Genomic DNA, 11138 nt, shown 5'->3' with positions numbered 1-11138 from the left:
GGTTCCATGCCCCACATAACCCCATGACACAACCACCCCTAGACAACCTGAATGCCCTTATCATGACTTCACTGATATCAGGTGTCACGCACACCAGAGGACATACCCGAGATGCAATCTTCAGATCCTCCAATCTGATATTGATGCTCCCCCGACCACTAATCTGGATGGACTACGCAGCGATATTCTCGATATCGATTGTAATCTCTCTTCCCTGCTTGACCTGGACCATCCACCCGTTTCTCTTTGTGGAACAAGTTCATAGTAACTCCTGACTTCGCTGACTCCCTACTTGTCTCCCTACCGAATCTCCCTCTCCAGGCATGTCTGCCCTTCATCAGCTATTTTGGCCTATGGCTCGCCAAAGCCTCAGACTGCTCACCCCCTCCAGATCTGCCTCCCACAGACAAGGCCCTTCCCCTAGAAGGTTCACCACTTCTCTCAAATCCTTCCAAACACTTAACCACAAACTGGAACGCAGATGGCGGCCGTTCCATCTCCCTAGAATAGAGCTAACTATGCCAGTCAGATCAAAGCCTACAAGGCAGAAATCCAGAAGGCCAAACAATCCTTCTACTGGAACAGAATCTTTAATGCTTGTAACACCAGCAGGAAACTTCACACCCAGACTCCTTTAAAACACAGAATCCACACCACCTGGACCCTCCCATCTCTGCACACTTCTTCCTATCTCCCCCAGACCCCTGCCTGCACCTTTAACATACACCCTTACAACTTCACCCAATTCACCTAACCCGGTGAAATCACTCTTCAATCCATCCTTCAATACCCCTGGCACTGACTCCACTCAGCCCACTCAACACACCGTTAGTAATTAGCAATTAACCTCACCTCAGACCCTACACTCTCCCTACCTGTTTGCCCCTCTTCATCAACAACCCTTCTCGATGACCCCAGTCACTGCCTTGCACCCTCTCCATCCCCTCCTTCCACATCTGAATCCACACCTCAGATGTGGGATTCTTCTGCAATTCTGTCTCATACACACCTGCAATTCTGTCTCACACACACATATGAAATGCCACATCATATCACACCCTCCACTCCCATCCACCACACTGGACCACCCCCTAAGGGACCGCATATCATGAGCACTCTTCTCGCACACTCAAAGAATGATCTCAGCTTCCTCTACCTCCCACCACAACAGAGACATCACTCCTTCCCCTTACAACCCCACCCATCCTATCATCCCCCACTGCCCCCTCCACCTGCCCTTACCCCCTCTGACTCACACTGAAATCCCCCTACAGTGCTTGCCCCAGGTAATCCCCGCCTCTGCACTCACTCACCCCTGAGTCAGCCATCCACCGCTCCCCTCTCCAGGGGCCAACAACCTCTATCCATCCAACCAACTTTCATGCATTCTAATTAACGCCAGATCTGTAGCCAAAAACCAACACAACATTAAGCCCTTGACATCCTTTTCTTCACAGAAACCTGGCTCTCCAACAACTTCTGACCCATCTCACACAAGGCATTTCCCCCAGGCTACACACTAATCGTGAACAACATTGTGGACAACAGAACCAGCATGGCAGGTGAGATCGCCATCCTCCACCAATCACACCTCACCATCTGACACTCTGAGGAACAAGCCTGCAACGCAGACTGTGAATCCCTCCTAGAGAGCTTTCTCATCAAATACTTTCTTTCCCACAGCTTCTTACTTATCTACAGACCTCCCGGCTACAACAGAAACTTCGCTGATGCCCCAAGCGACTCCCTAGCGGCCATCCTGAACACCCATCCCTCCCTCACCATGCTAGAATATCTCAATGTATGGTTCGATGCCCCACATAACCCCATGACACAACCACCCCTAGACAACCTGAATGCCCTTATCATGACTTCACTGATATCAGGTGTCACGCACACCAGAGGACATACCCGAGATGCAATCTTCAGATCCTCCAATCTGATATTGATGCTCCCCCGACCACTAATCTGGATGGACTACGCAGCGATATTCTCGATATCGATTGTAATCTCTCTTCCCTGCTTGACCTGGACCATCCACCCGTTTCTCTTTGTGGAACAAGTTCATAGTAACTCCTGACTTCGCTGACTCCCTACTTGTCTCCCTACCGAATCTCCCTCTCCAGGCATGTCTGCCCTTCATCAGCTATTTTGGCCTATGGCTCGCCAAAGCCTCAGACTGTTCACCCCCTCCAGATCTGCCTCCCACAGACAAGGCCCTTCCCCTAGAAGGTTCACCACTTCTCTCAAATCCTTCCAAACACTTAACCACAAACTGGAACGCAGATGGCGGCCGTTCCATCTCCCTAGAATAGAGCTAACTATGCCAGTCAGATCAAAGCCTACAAGGCAGAAATCCAGAAGGCCAAACAATCCTTCTACTGGAACAGAATCTTTAATGCTTGTAACACCAGCAGGAAACTTCACACCCAGACTCCTTTAAAACACAGAATCCACACCACCTGGACCCTCCCATCTCTGCACACTTCTTCCTATCTCCCCCAGACCCCTGCCTGCACCTTTAACATACACCCTTACAACTTCACCCAATTCACCTAACCCGGTGAAATCACTCTTCAATCCATCCTTCAATACCCCTGGCACTGACTCCACTCAGCCCACTCAACACACCGTTAGTAATTAGCAATTAACCTCACCTCAGACCCTACACTCTCCCTACCTGTTTGCCCCTCTTCATCAACAACCCTTCTCGATGACCCCAGTCACTGCCTTGCACCCTCTCCATCCCCTCCTTCCACATCTGAATCCACACCTCAGATGTGGGATTCTTCTGCAATTCTGTCTCATACACACCTGCAATTCTGTCTCACACACACATATGAAATGCCACATCATATCACACCCTCCACTCCCATCCACCACACTGGACCACCCCCTAAGGGACCGCATATCATGAGCACTCTTCTCGCACACTCAAAGAATGATCTCAGCTTCCTCTACCTCCCACCACAACAGAGACATCACTCCTTCCCCTTACAACCCCACCCATCCTATCATCCCCCACTGCCCCCTCCACCTGCCCTTACCCCCTCTGACTCACACTGAAATCCCCCTACAGTGCTTGCCCCAGGTAATCCCCGCCTCTGCACTCACTCACCCCTGAGTCAGCCATCCACCGCTCCCTCTCCAGGGGCCAACAACCTCTATCCATCCAACCAACTTTCATGCATTCTAATTAACGCCAGATCTGTAGCCAAAAACCAACACAACATTAAGCCCTTGACATCCTTTTCTTCACAGAAACCTGGCTCTCCAACAACTTCTGACCCATCTCACACAAGGCATTTCCCCCAGGCTACACACTAATCGTGAACAACATTGTGGACAACAGAACCAGTATGGCAGGTGAGATCGCCATCCTCCACCAATCACACCTCACCATCTGACACTCTGAGGAACAAGCCTGCAACGCAGACTGTGAATCCCTCCTAGAGAGCTTTCTCATCAAATACTTTCTTTCCCACAGCTTCTTACTTATCTACAGACCTCCCGGCTACAACAGAAACTTCGCTGATGCCCCAAGCGACTCCCTAGCGGCCATCCTGAACACCCATCCCTCCCTCACCATGCTAGAATATCTCAATGTATGGTTTGATGCCCCACATAACCCCATGACACAACCACCCCTAGACAACCTGAATGCCCTTATCATGACTTCACTGATATCAGGTGTCACGCACACCAGAGGACATACCCGAGATGCAATCTTCAGATCCTCCAATCTGATATTGATGCTCCCCCGACCACTAATCTGGACGGACTACGCAGCGATATTCTCGATATCGATTGTAATCTCTCTTCCCTGCTTGACCTGGACCATCCACCCGTTTCTCTTTGTGGAACAAGTTCATAGTAACTTCTGACTTCGCTAACTCCCTGCTTGTCCCCCTTCCCAATCTCCCTCTCCAGGGATGTCGGACCTCCATCAGCCATTTTGGCCTACGGCTCACCAAAGCCTCAGACCGTTCACCCCTGCAGATCCGCCTCCCACAGACAAGGCCCTTCCCCTAGAAGGATCACCCCTTCTCTCCAATCCTTCAAAACACTTAACCACACACTGGAACGCAGATGGCGGGCCGTTCTATCTCCCTAGTATAGACCTTAATACGCCAGTCAAGTCGAAGCCTACAAGGCAGAAATCCAGAAGGCCAAACAATCCTTCTACTGGAACAGCATCTTTAATGCTTGTACTTCACAAAATCATCTCAGAATTCAAAGCACTCTTAGACGCCCTCTCGGACCAGTTCCACAACCTATATGTGGAAAGAAACCGTACAATCTGCGCTAAACTAGCAGCACACCCGCCCGATCGCTTGCACCCTCATCCATACCCACGAACTCCCCCACCACCCGCCTTATCTCCTCCTCCTTCTCTCCCATCTCTCAACCTGAATTCCTGAAGCTACTTGCGAGGAGCCACCTATCTGGATCCCCGGGATATCCTTGCCCTCCCACCTCCTTAAAGATCTATCATTAACTCTTCCCTCACCTCAGGCATTTTGCCAGCAGCTTTCAAAACTTTGCACATCAAACCCATGCTCAAAATAAACTCCCTAAACCCCTCCACCTGACCAATTACAGACCTAGCTCTAACAATCGTTTCATAGCCAAACTTATTGGCCGAATGGCCTATTTCCAGTTCTGACTCTTCACAGAATCCAACCTCCTCCTCGACCCCACCCAGTCTGGCTTCACACCGCTTTGAGGAACAGAATCACCCTAGTATCCATCTAGGATGACCTCAAAAGAACCTCAGACTCCGAAGACTGTGCCATACTAATCCTCCTCGACCTCTCAGCAGCCATTGACACTATCGACTACCGCACCCTCATGGAGAGACTATACTCGCTTGGCATTAAGAACACAGCGCTAATGTGGATTTCCTCCTTCCTCACTAACCAATCACAAATCCCTCTCATTCCTCCCTTTTCCTCGTCACCCTTCCTTGTCACCAACAGGGCTCCTCCCTATCCCCCTGCTATTCAACCTCTACCTGAGACCACTACCTGGTCTTATCCGCTTACATGACCTAGCCTACTACAACTAGGCAGATGAAACCAAGATCATCTTCAAGATCCCTAAAACCTCTTCCAACCCCTTTCCCGACCTTGCATCGTGCCTCACATAAATCGACCACTGGGTGACGGCAAACCACCTCCTCCTCAACCCCATAAAAACAAAATCAGATCTGTGGGAAGACTGCCCTCTTCTCTCAACCCACCCTGTGGCCGCCCATCCTAGGCCCTCCACCCACCACATCCAAATCAGCAAAGATCCTAGGATGTACCATAGACACAAATCTGGGTGATGTGAGCAGTTGTAACAATACAAGAATTTAAAAGGAGAGGCAGTCTAAGTCTTAGCAACTAGTCTAATGTCCCATAAGAGCGTGCAATACAGCAATGGGAGTAAAGCAGAAGGCTTGGCTTTACTGACCTCCCAAGAAGTCAGGAGAGGGCTCAAAGCAAATGGGTGTCTCATAGAAATCTATGGAGGGAAAGGTACAAATAGAAACTTTTTCCTAAGCGCAACATTAAGGTGGCAAGGGCTTCAAACTAAAGAGGAGCACTATATAAAGTGTGAATTAGCTCCGAGAAAAGATGCTTTGAAGCGCAGGAAAAGAGGGCAGATTAAACATTGGCCAAAGCAGATGGCCTGATCACATGTTTAAGGAGAAATGGAAACTTAGAAGGGAAAAGGTCGGGGCCATAAATGAAACAACCTCTCATATAATGCTTTGCCATGTGTTTAACATTGAACACATTTTCCTAAATAAAAAGAGCATTGTGTGTCCCAGTGAGCCCAGCCCAGATTTATATTAAAGGGTATAAAGAGCCCACCTGGACCATGTAAAATGATAGTTTTGTGATGTACATAACTTAAGTTATGATAAAAAAATATGATTCTGGCATTTTCATAAGTCTGAGGAACGGGAGAATTGGTGAAGTGGTAGACGGTGAAATTAATGTTGGAAGTATGTCGTGTCAGAGTTGTAACTAATACGGTACATCCACAAAGCATGAAAAATGGTGGCTCTGCCCAGGAAGGACGTGCCGAAATAGAATTGGTATTTTCTGACTCACCATAAAATTTAGAATTAGAAAATGTATAGATTTAGGTCGTTATCTGAAAAATTAGCACAGCTGCCATGTTGTTAGATTTTCAGAACCCAAAAAGGTAAAACCGACCTGTCATTTTGGGGTGAAGTATTTGTCCTCCTCCTTCAGCTTCCATAACCCATACCTCCCAACTTCTACTCCTATCAGCAGCCAAATGGGCGTCTTGGTGGGAGGTGAAGGGAGAGTGCTAGCCAATCCTTACTGTTGGAATTATGATAATGTAGGAGTGTCATCAGCCCCATAAGAGTTCAATTTTGCATCACAACAGGGCTTTTTCACTTTATTCCTGGAGGTAGTCTACTGCCTACTGCCAGACACTTGTGAGGAACAACTAGTAGAGAGGCCTCAATCCTTGTAATGGGCCTCAATACAAGTGTGCTGGTCCAGAAACAATGTTGCCGGTAAGCCTACCGGCACCGTTGTTTCCGGACCGACACACTACAGGTTTGCTTGCCGGAGCTGCTGTACCCGACAGGGCAGACTCTGCCAGACACAGCGGCCACAGGGACCAATGGAATTAGCCATCAAAGAGCTACTAAAAGAACTGCTGGAGGACCCAGGCTGGTCGACAATGTTTGTAGTTGAAGGCGCACACAGATCCCTAGCCGCATGACCTAAGCCGGGCGCCTTCCCCAGACCGATAATAGCACGGCTCATGACCTACAGAGACAGGGATATGGTATTAAGAGCTGCAAGAGACAAGCAAGAACTAAGGATGGGGTTCAGTGCGATCTGTATTTTCCCGGACTACACCCTGGCAGTCCAGCAGGAAAAGCGAACGTTCACCGGAGTGAAGAAACTGCTGAGAGAATGCAAGATACCTTACAGGATGCTATATCTGGCCAGGCTGCACAAGCAATGCAAAAATGAAACATACTTCTTCACGTTTCCAGAGGAAGCAGCCACCTTTGTTGAAGCTAACATTCCCCTGCTCGACAAGCATCCACACGAAGTAGAAGAAGTTTGACTGTGGGGTTGCCATGCTGTGGTAGAGGACGTTACACCCGTTGCGTAAGTAGGCCATCTCCACTATCATGAGGTTGGCAAATGTGACTACGAGAATGATAGATTGAGTCAGCGCCGACCCCCGAGGTTGGCCCGCAACGTACAACAGGGACAAGGAGTGGGATGCAGACGTGGGTCGCTGTACGACATATGGACAGCGTTGCTCCTCTAATGGCCCCAAGTGGATGACAGGACGCATCAGTAAAGGGGCAAACACAATCCTGCGACCTCCGGAACACTTTGAGGGTCTTTGTTTAAGGTGTCAGCACTGGCTGTTCTATATTGAACTAGTGGCTTGGCCTTGGCCGATAGATACGTAAGGTGATTAGCAGGTGGTGTCGCCAGCAGATATAGGGAAGTGAAATAGACTGCTAGCGTCCTGCAATGTTGGCAATGTTACTGAGTGATGTAAGGAAACTCAGACCGGACATGGCATTAATGCAAGCACCAGGGCCCCTGCCGCCACCGCAGTGGTCGCCCCCAAGGTGAGTGCATAGTTTAGTTAAAAAGGGGAGGGACAGGGAGGGGGGAAGGACAAAGGGACATGCATAGTTGAAGTTCGGGGAACTATGAGGGTGGGTGAGGGGGAGAGGGAAGATGAGGGGTGTTGGGGAGAAAAAGTTATGAAAACGCACAGAATTACTGCAACAGGTTGCTGCAATGTTGGTGGAATATACAGGAGTGTGAAGGCGGAACAAGAACGTTTGAGAGATGATGGCCCCGGTGCTTACATTAATGCCATGTCCGGTCTGAGTTTCCTTACATCACTCAGTAACATTGCCCACACACATAATGAATTACTTTGGTTTGCGGGACGCTAGCAGTCTATTTCAGTTCCCTATATCTGCTGGCGGCACCACCTGCTAATCACCTTACGTATCTATAGGCCAAGGCCAAGATACTAGTTCAATATAGAACAGCCAGTGCTGCCACCTTAAACAAAGACCCTCAACGTGTTCAGCTGTTCAGTTTAGCACAGATGGTACAGTTTCTTTCCACAGGTTGTGGAACTGGTCCGAGAGGGCGTCTAAGAGTGCTTTGAATTCTGAGATGATCTTGTGAAGTTTCCTGCTGGTGTTACAAGCATTAAAGATTCTGTTCCAGTAGAAGGATTGTTTGGCCTTCTGGATTTCTGCCTTGTAGGCTTTGATCTGACTGGCATAGTTAGCTCTATTCTAGGGAGATGGAACGGCCGCCATCTGCGTTCCAGTTTGTGGTTAAGTGTTTGGAAGGATTTGAGAGAAGTGGTGAACCTTCTAGGGGAAGGGCCTTGTCTGTGGGAGGCAGATCTGGAGGGGGTGAGCGGTCTGAGGCTTTGGCGAGCCATAGGCCAAAATAGCTGATGAAGGGCAGACATGCCTGGAGAGGGAGATTCGGTAGGGAGACAAGTAGGGAGTCAGCGAAGTCAGGAGTTACTATGAACTTGTTTCACAAAGAGAAAAGGGTGGATGGTCCAGGTTAGTCAAGCTTGGAAGAGAGATTACAATCGATATCGAGAAGAAGATCGCTGCGTAGTCCATCCAGATTAGTGGTCGGGGGAGCATCAATATCAGATTGGAGGATCTGAAGATTGCATCTCGGGTATGTCCTGTGGTGTGCGTGACACCTGATATCAGTGAAGTCATGATAAGGGCATTCAGGTTGTCTAGGGGTGGTTGTGTCATGGGGTTATGTGGGGCATCGAACCATACATTGAGATCTTCTAGCATGGTGAGGGAGGGATGGGTGTTCAGGATGGCCGCTAGGGAGTCGCTTGGGGCATCAGCGAAGTTTCTGTTGTAGCCGGGAGGTCTGTAGATAAGTAAGAAGATGTGGGAAAGAAAGTATTTGATGAGACATCTCTCTAGGAGGGATTCACAGTCTGCGTTGCAGGCTTGTTCCTCAGAGTGTCAGATGGTGAGGTGTGATTGGTGGAGGATGGCGATCCCGCCTGCCATACTGGTTCTGTTGTCCACAATGTTGTTCACGATTAGTGTGTAGCCTGGGAGAAATGCCTCGTGTGAGATGGGTCAGAAGTCATTGGAGAGCCAGGTTTCTGTGAAGAAAAGGATGTCAAGTGCTTAATGTTGTGTTGGTTTGTTTTTGGCTACAGATATGGCGTTAATTAGAATGCATGAAAGTTGGTTGGATGGATAGAGGTTGTTGGCCCCTGGAGAGGGGAGCGTTGGATGGCTGACTCAGGGGTGAGTGAGGGTAGATGCGGGGATTACCTGGGGGAAGCGCTGTAGGGGTGTTTCAGTGTGAGTCAGAGGGGGTAAGGGCAGGTGGAGGGGGGCAGTGGGGGATGATAGGATGGGTGGGGTTGTAAGGGGAAGGAGTGATGTCTCTGTTGTGAGGGGAGGGAGAGGAGGCTGAGATCATTCTTTGAGTGTGCGAGAAGAGTGCTCGTGATATGCAGTCCCTCAGTGGGTGGTCCAGTGTGGTGGGTGTGATATGATATGATGTTGCATTTCATATGTGTGTGTGAGAAAGAATTGCAGGTGTGCATGAGACAGAATTGCAGAGGAATCCAACATCTGAGGTGTGGATTCAGATGTGGGAGGAGGGGATGGAGAGGGTGCAAGGCAGTGAGTGGCCCTTTTCGGTATTCATGTCCAACTAGATTTGACACAGATGCAAAGTTCAAAGTGCTGCTAGATTTAAATCAGTGTCTACATTCGAAATGCAACTAGATTCAACACAGAGGCAATATTCGAAGCGTGGCTAGATTTAAGCCACAGCTAGATTTAAACCTGTGTCTACACTCAAAATGCAACTAAGTTAACCATAGTGCCAATATTCAAAGCACAGCTAGAATAAGAGCAGTGGCAAATTTCAGAGCTCACCTAGATTAAAAACAGTGGCTACACTCAAAATGCAACTAGATCCAACGCAGTGGTACGATTCAGGCGCAGGTAGATTTATTTTAAAAAAGTGGCTACACTCGAAATGCAATAAGATTCAACACAGAGGCAGTATTCGATGAGCCACTAGATTAAAAACAGTGACAACATTCAACATGCAGCCTGATTTATAACAGTGGGCCTCATTACAAGTTTGCTGGTCCGGTAACAACGGAACTGGTAAACTTGCAGGTACCGTTGTTACCGGATCGGAAAAATATGAGTTCTGCTTGAGGGAGCCTTTCAGCCCGGGAGGTCTAAGCTGGCGGGCGGAACGGCACCCGCAAGCAGAACTTGAAGGATGCACAGGCACCATTCATGAATAGTGCTGGTGCATTCCACCTGCCCATTCCTATTGAGTCCAATAGGACTCAAATGGGAATGGGGGGTAAAAATTACCGGCACCCGTCAATGTGCAATTACCGGGTCCGTCGGGGCTGGAATTCCTGGTAATTGCCCATTTCTGGATGACAGTAATTTAATGACTGCATGCCCAACTCATCATCCCTTACCTGATAGTTGCAGCAGGCAGGAATTGGGGAACATGCTTGGCAAGGGTGCACAGGGCAAACAGGCAAACAGGGGATGGAGGTGCCAAAGGAGGTGCCCTTTCCCCTGGACAAGGCTGCCTGGGGCTCATAGATAGGACTGTTTCCTGGTAGCCTCAACCAATCACGGAGGGAGTGGGTGGGTGTGGGGAGGAGAAGAGTTGGGGTAGGACCCGGAAGGAGAGGGGAGGCAGAAATTGGCATGGATGGCAAAAGCAATGGAAGTCCGTTCTGGAGAGAAAAGGCTTCTCATGCACCGGGGGCCTTACAGGGGGAGCAGGGCACTCCTGATCCTCTTGAGGTGACCACAGAGTGCAAAATAGGGGTTCCCAAGCAGTTTAGTAACTATAGCATGCTTCCAGGGAGGCTGAGCTAATCACAGAGGGGGTGGGTGGGTCTGGCGAGGAGATGGGGTGGGGGAGGAACGGAAAGGAGAGGGGAGGCAGAAAGGAGCATGGATGGCACTGTGGGCCTAGCGAAAGCAATGGAAGGCACTTTGGAGAGAAAAGGCTTCTCTTGCATCAAGGGCCTTACCGGGGGAGCAGTAGGCTGCTGATCAGGCT

This window comes from Ambystoma mexicanum, chromosome 10, assembly GCF_040938575.1.
Source record: "Ambystoma mexicanum isolate Mex_15411 chromosome 10, UKY_AmexF1_1, whole genome shotgun sequence".
Taxonomy (NCBI): domain Eukaryota; kingdom Metazoa; phylum Chordata; class Amphibia; order Caudata; family Ambystomatidae; genus Ambystoma; species Ambystoma mexicanum.
The sequence above is the reverse complement of the archived record's forward strand: the minus strand, read 5'-3'. Positions refer to the sequence as shown.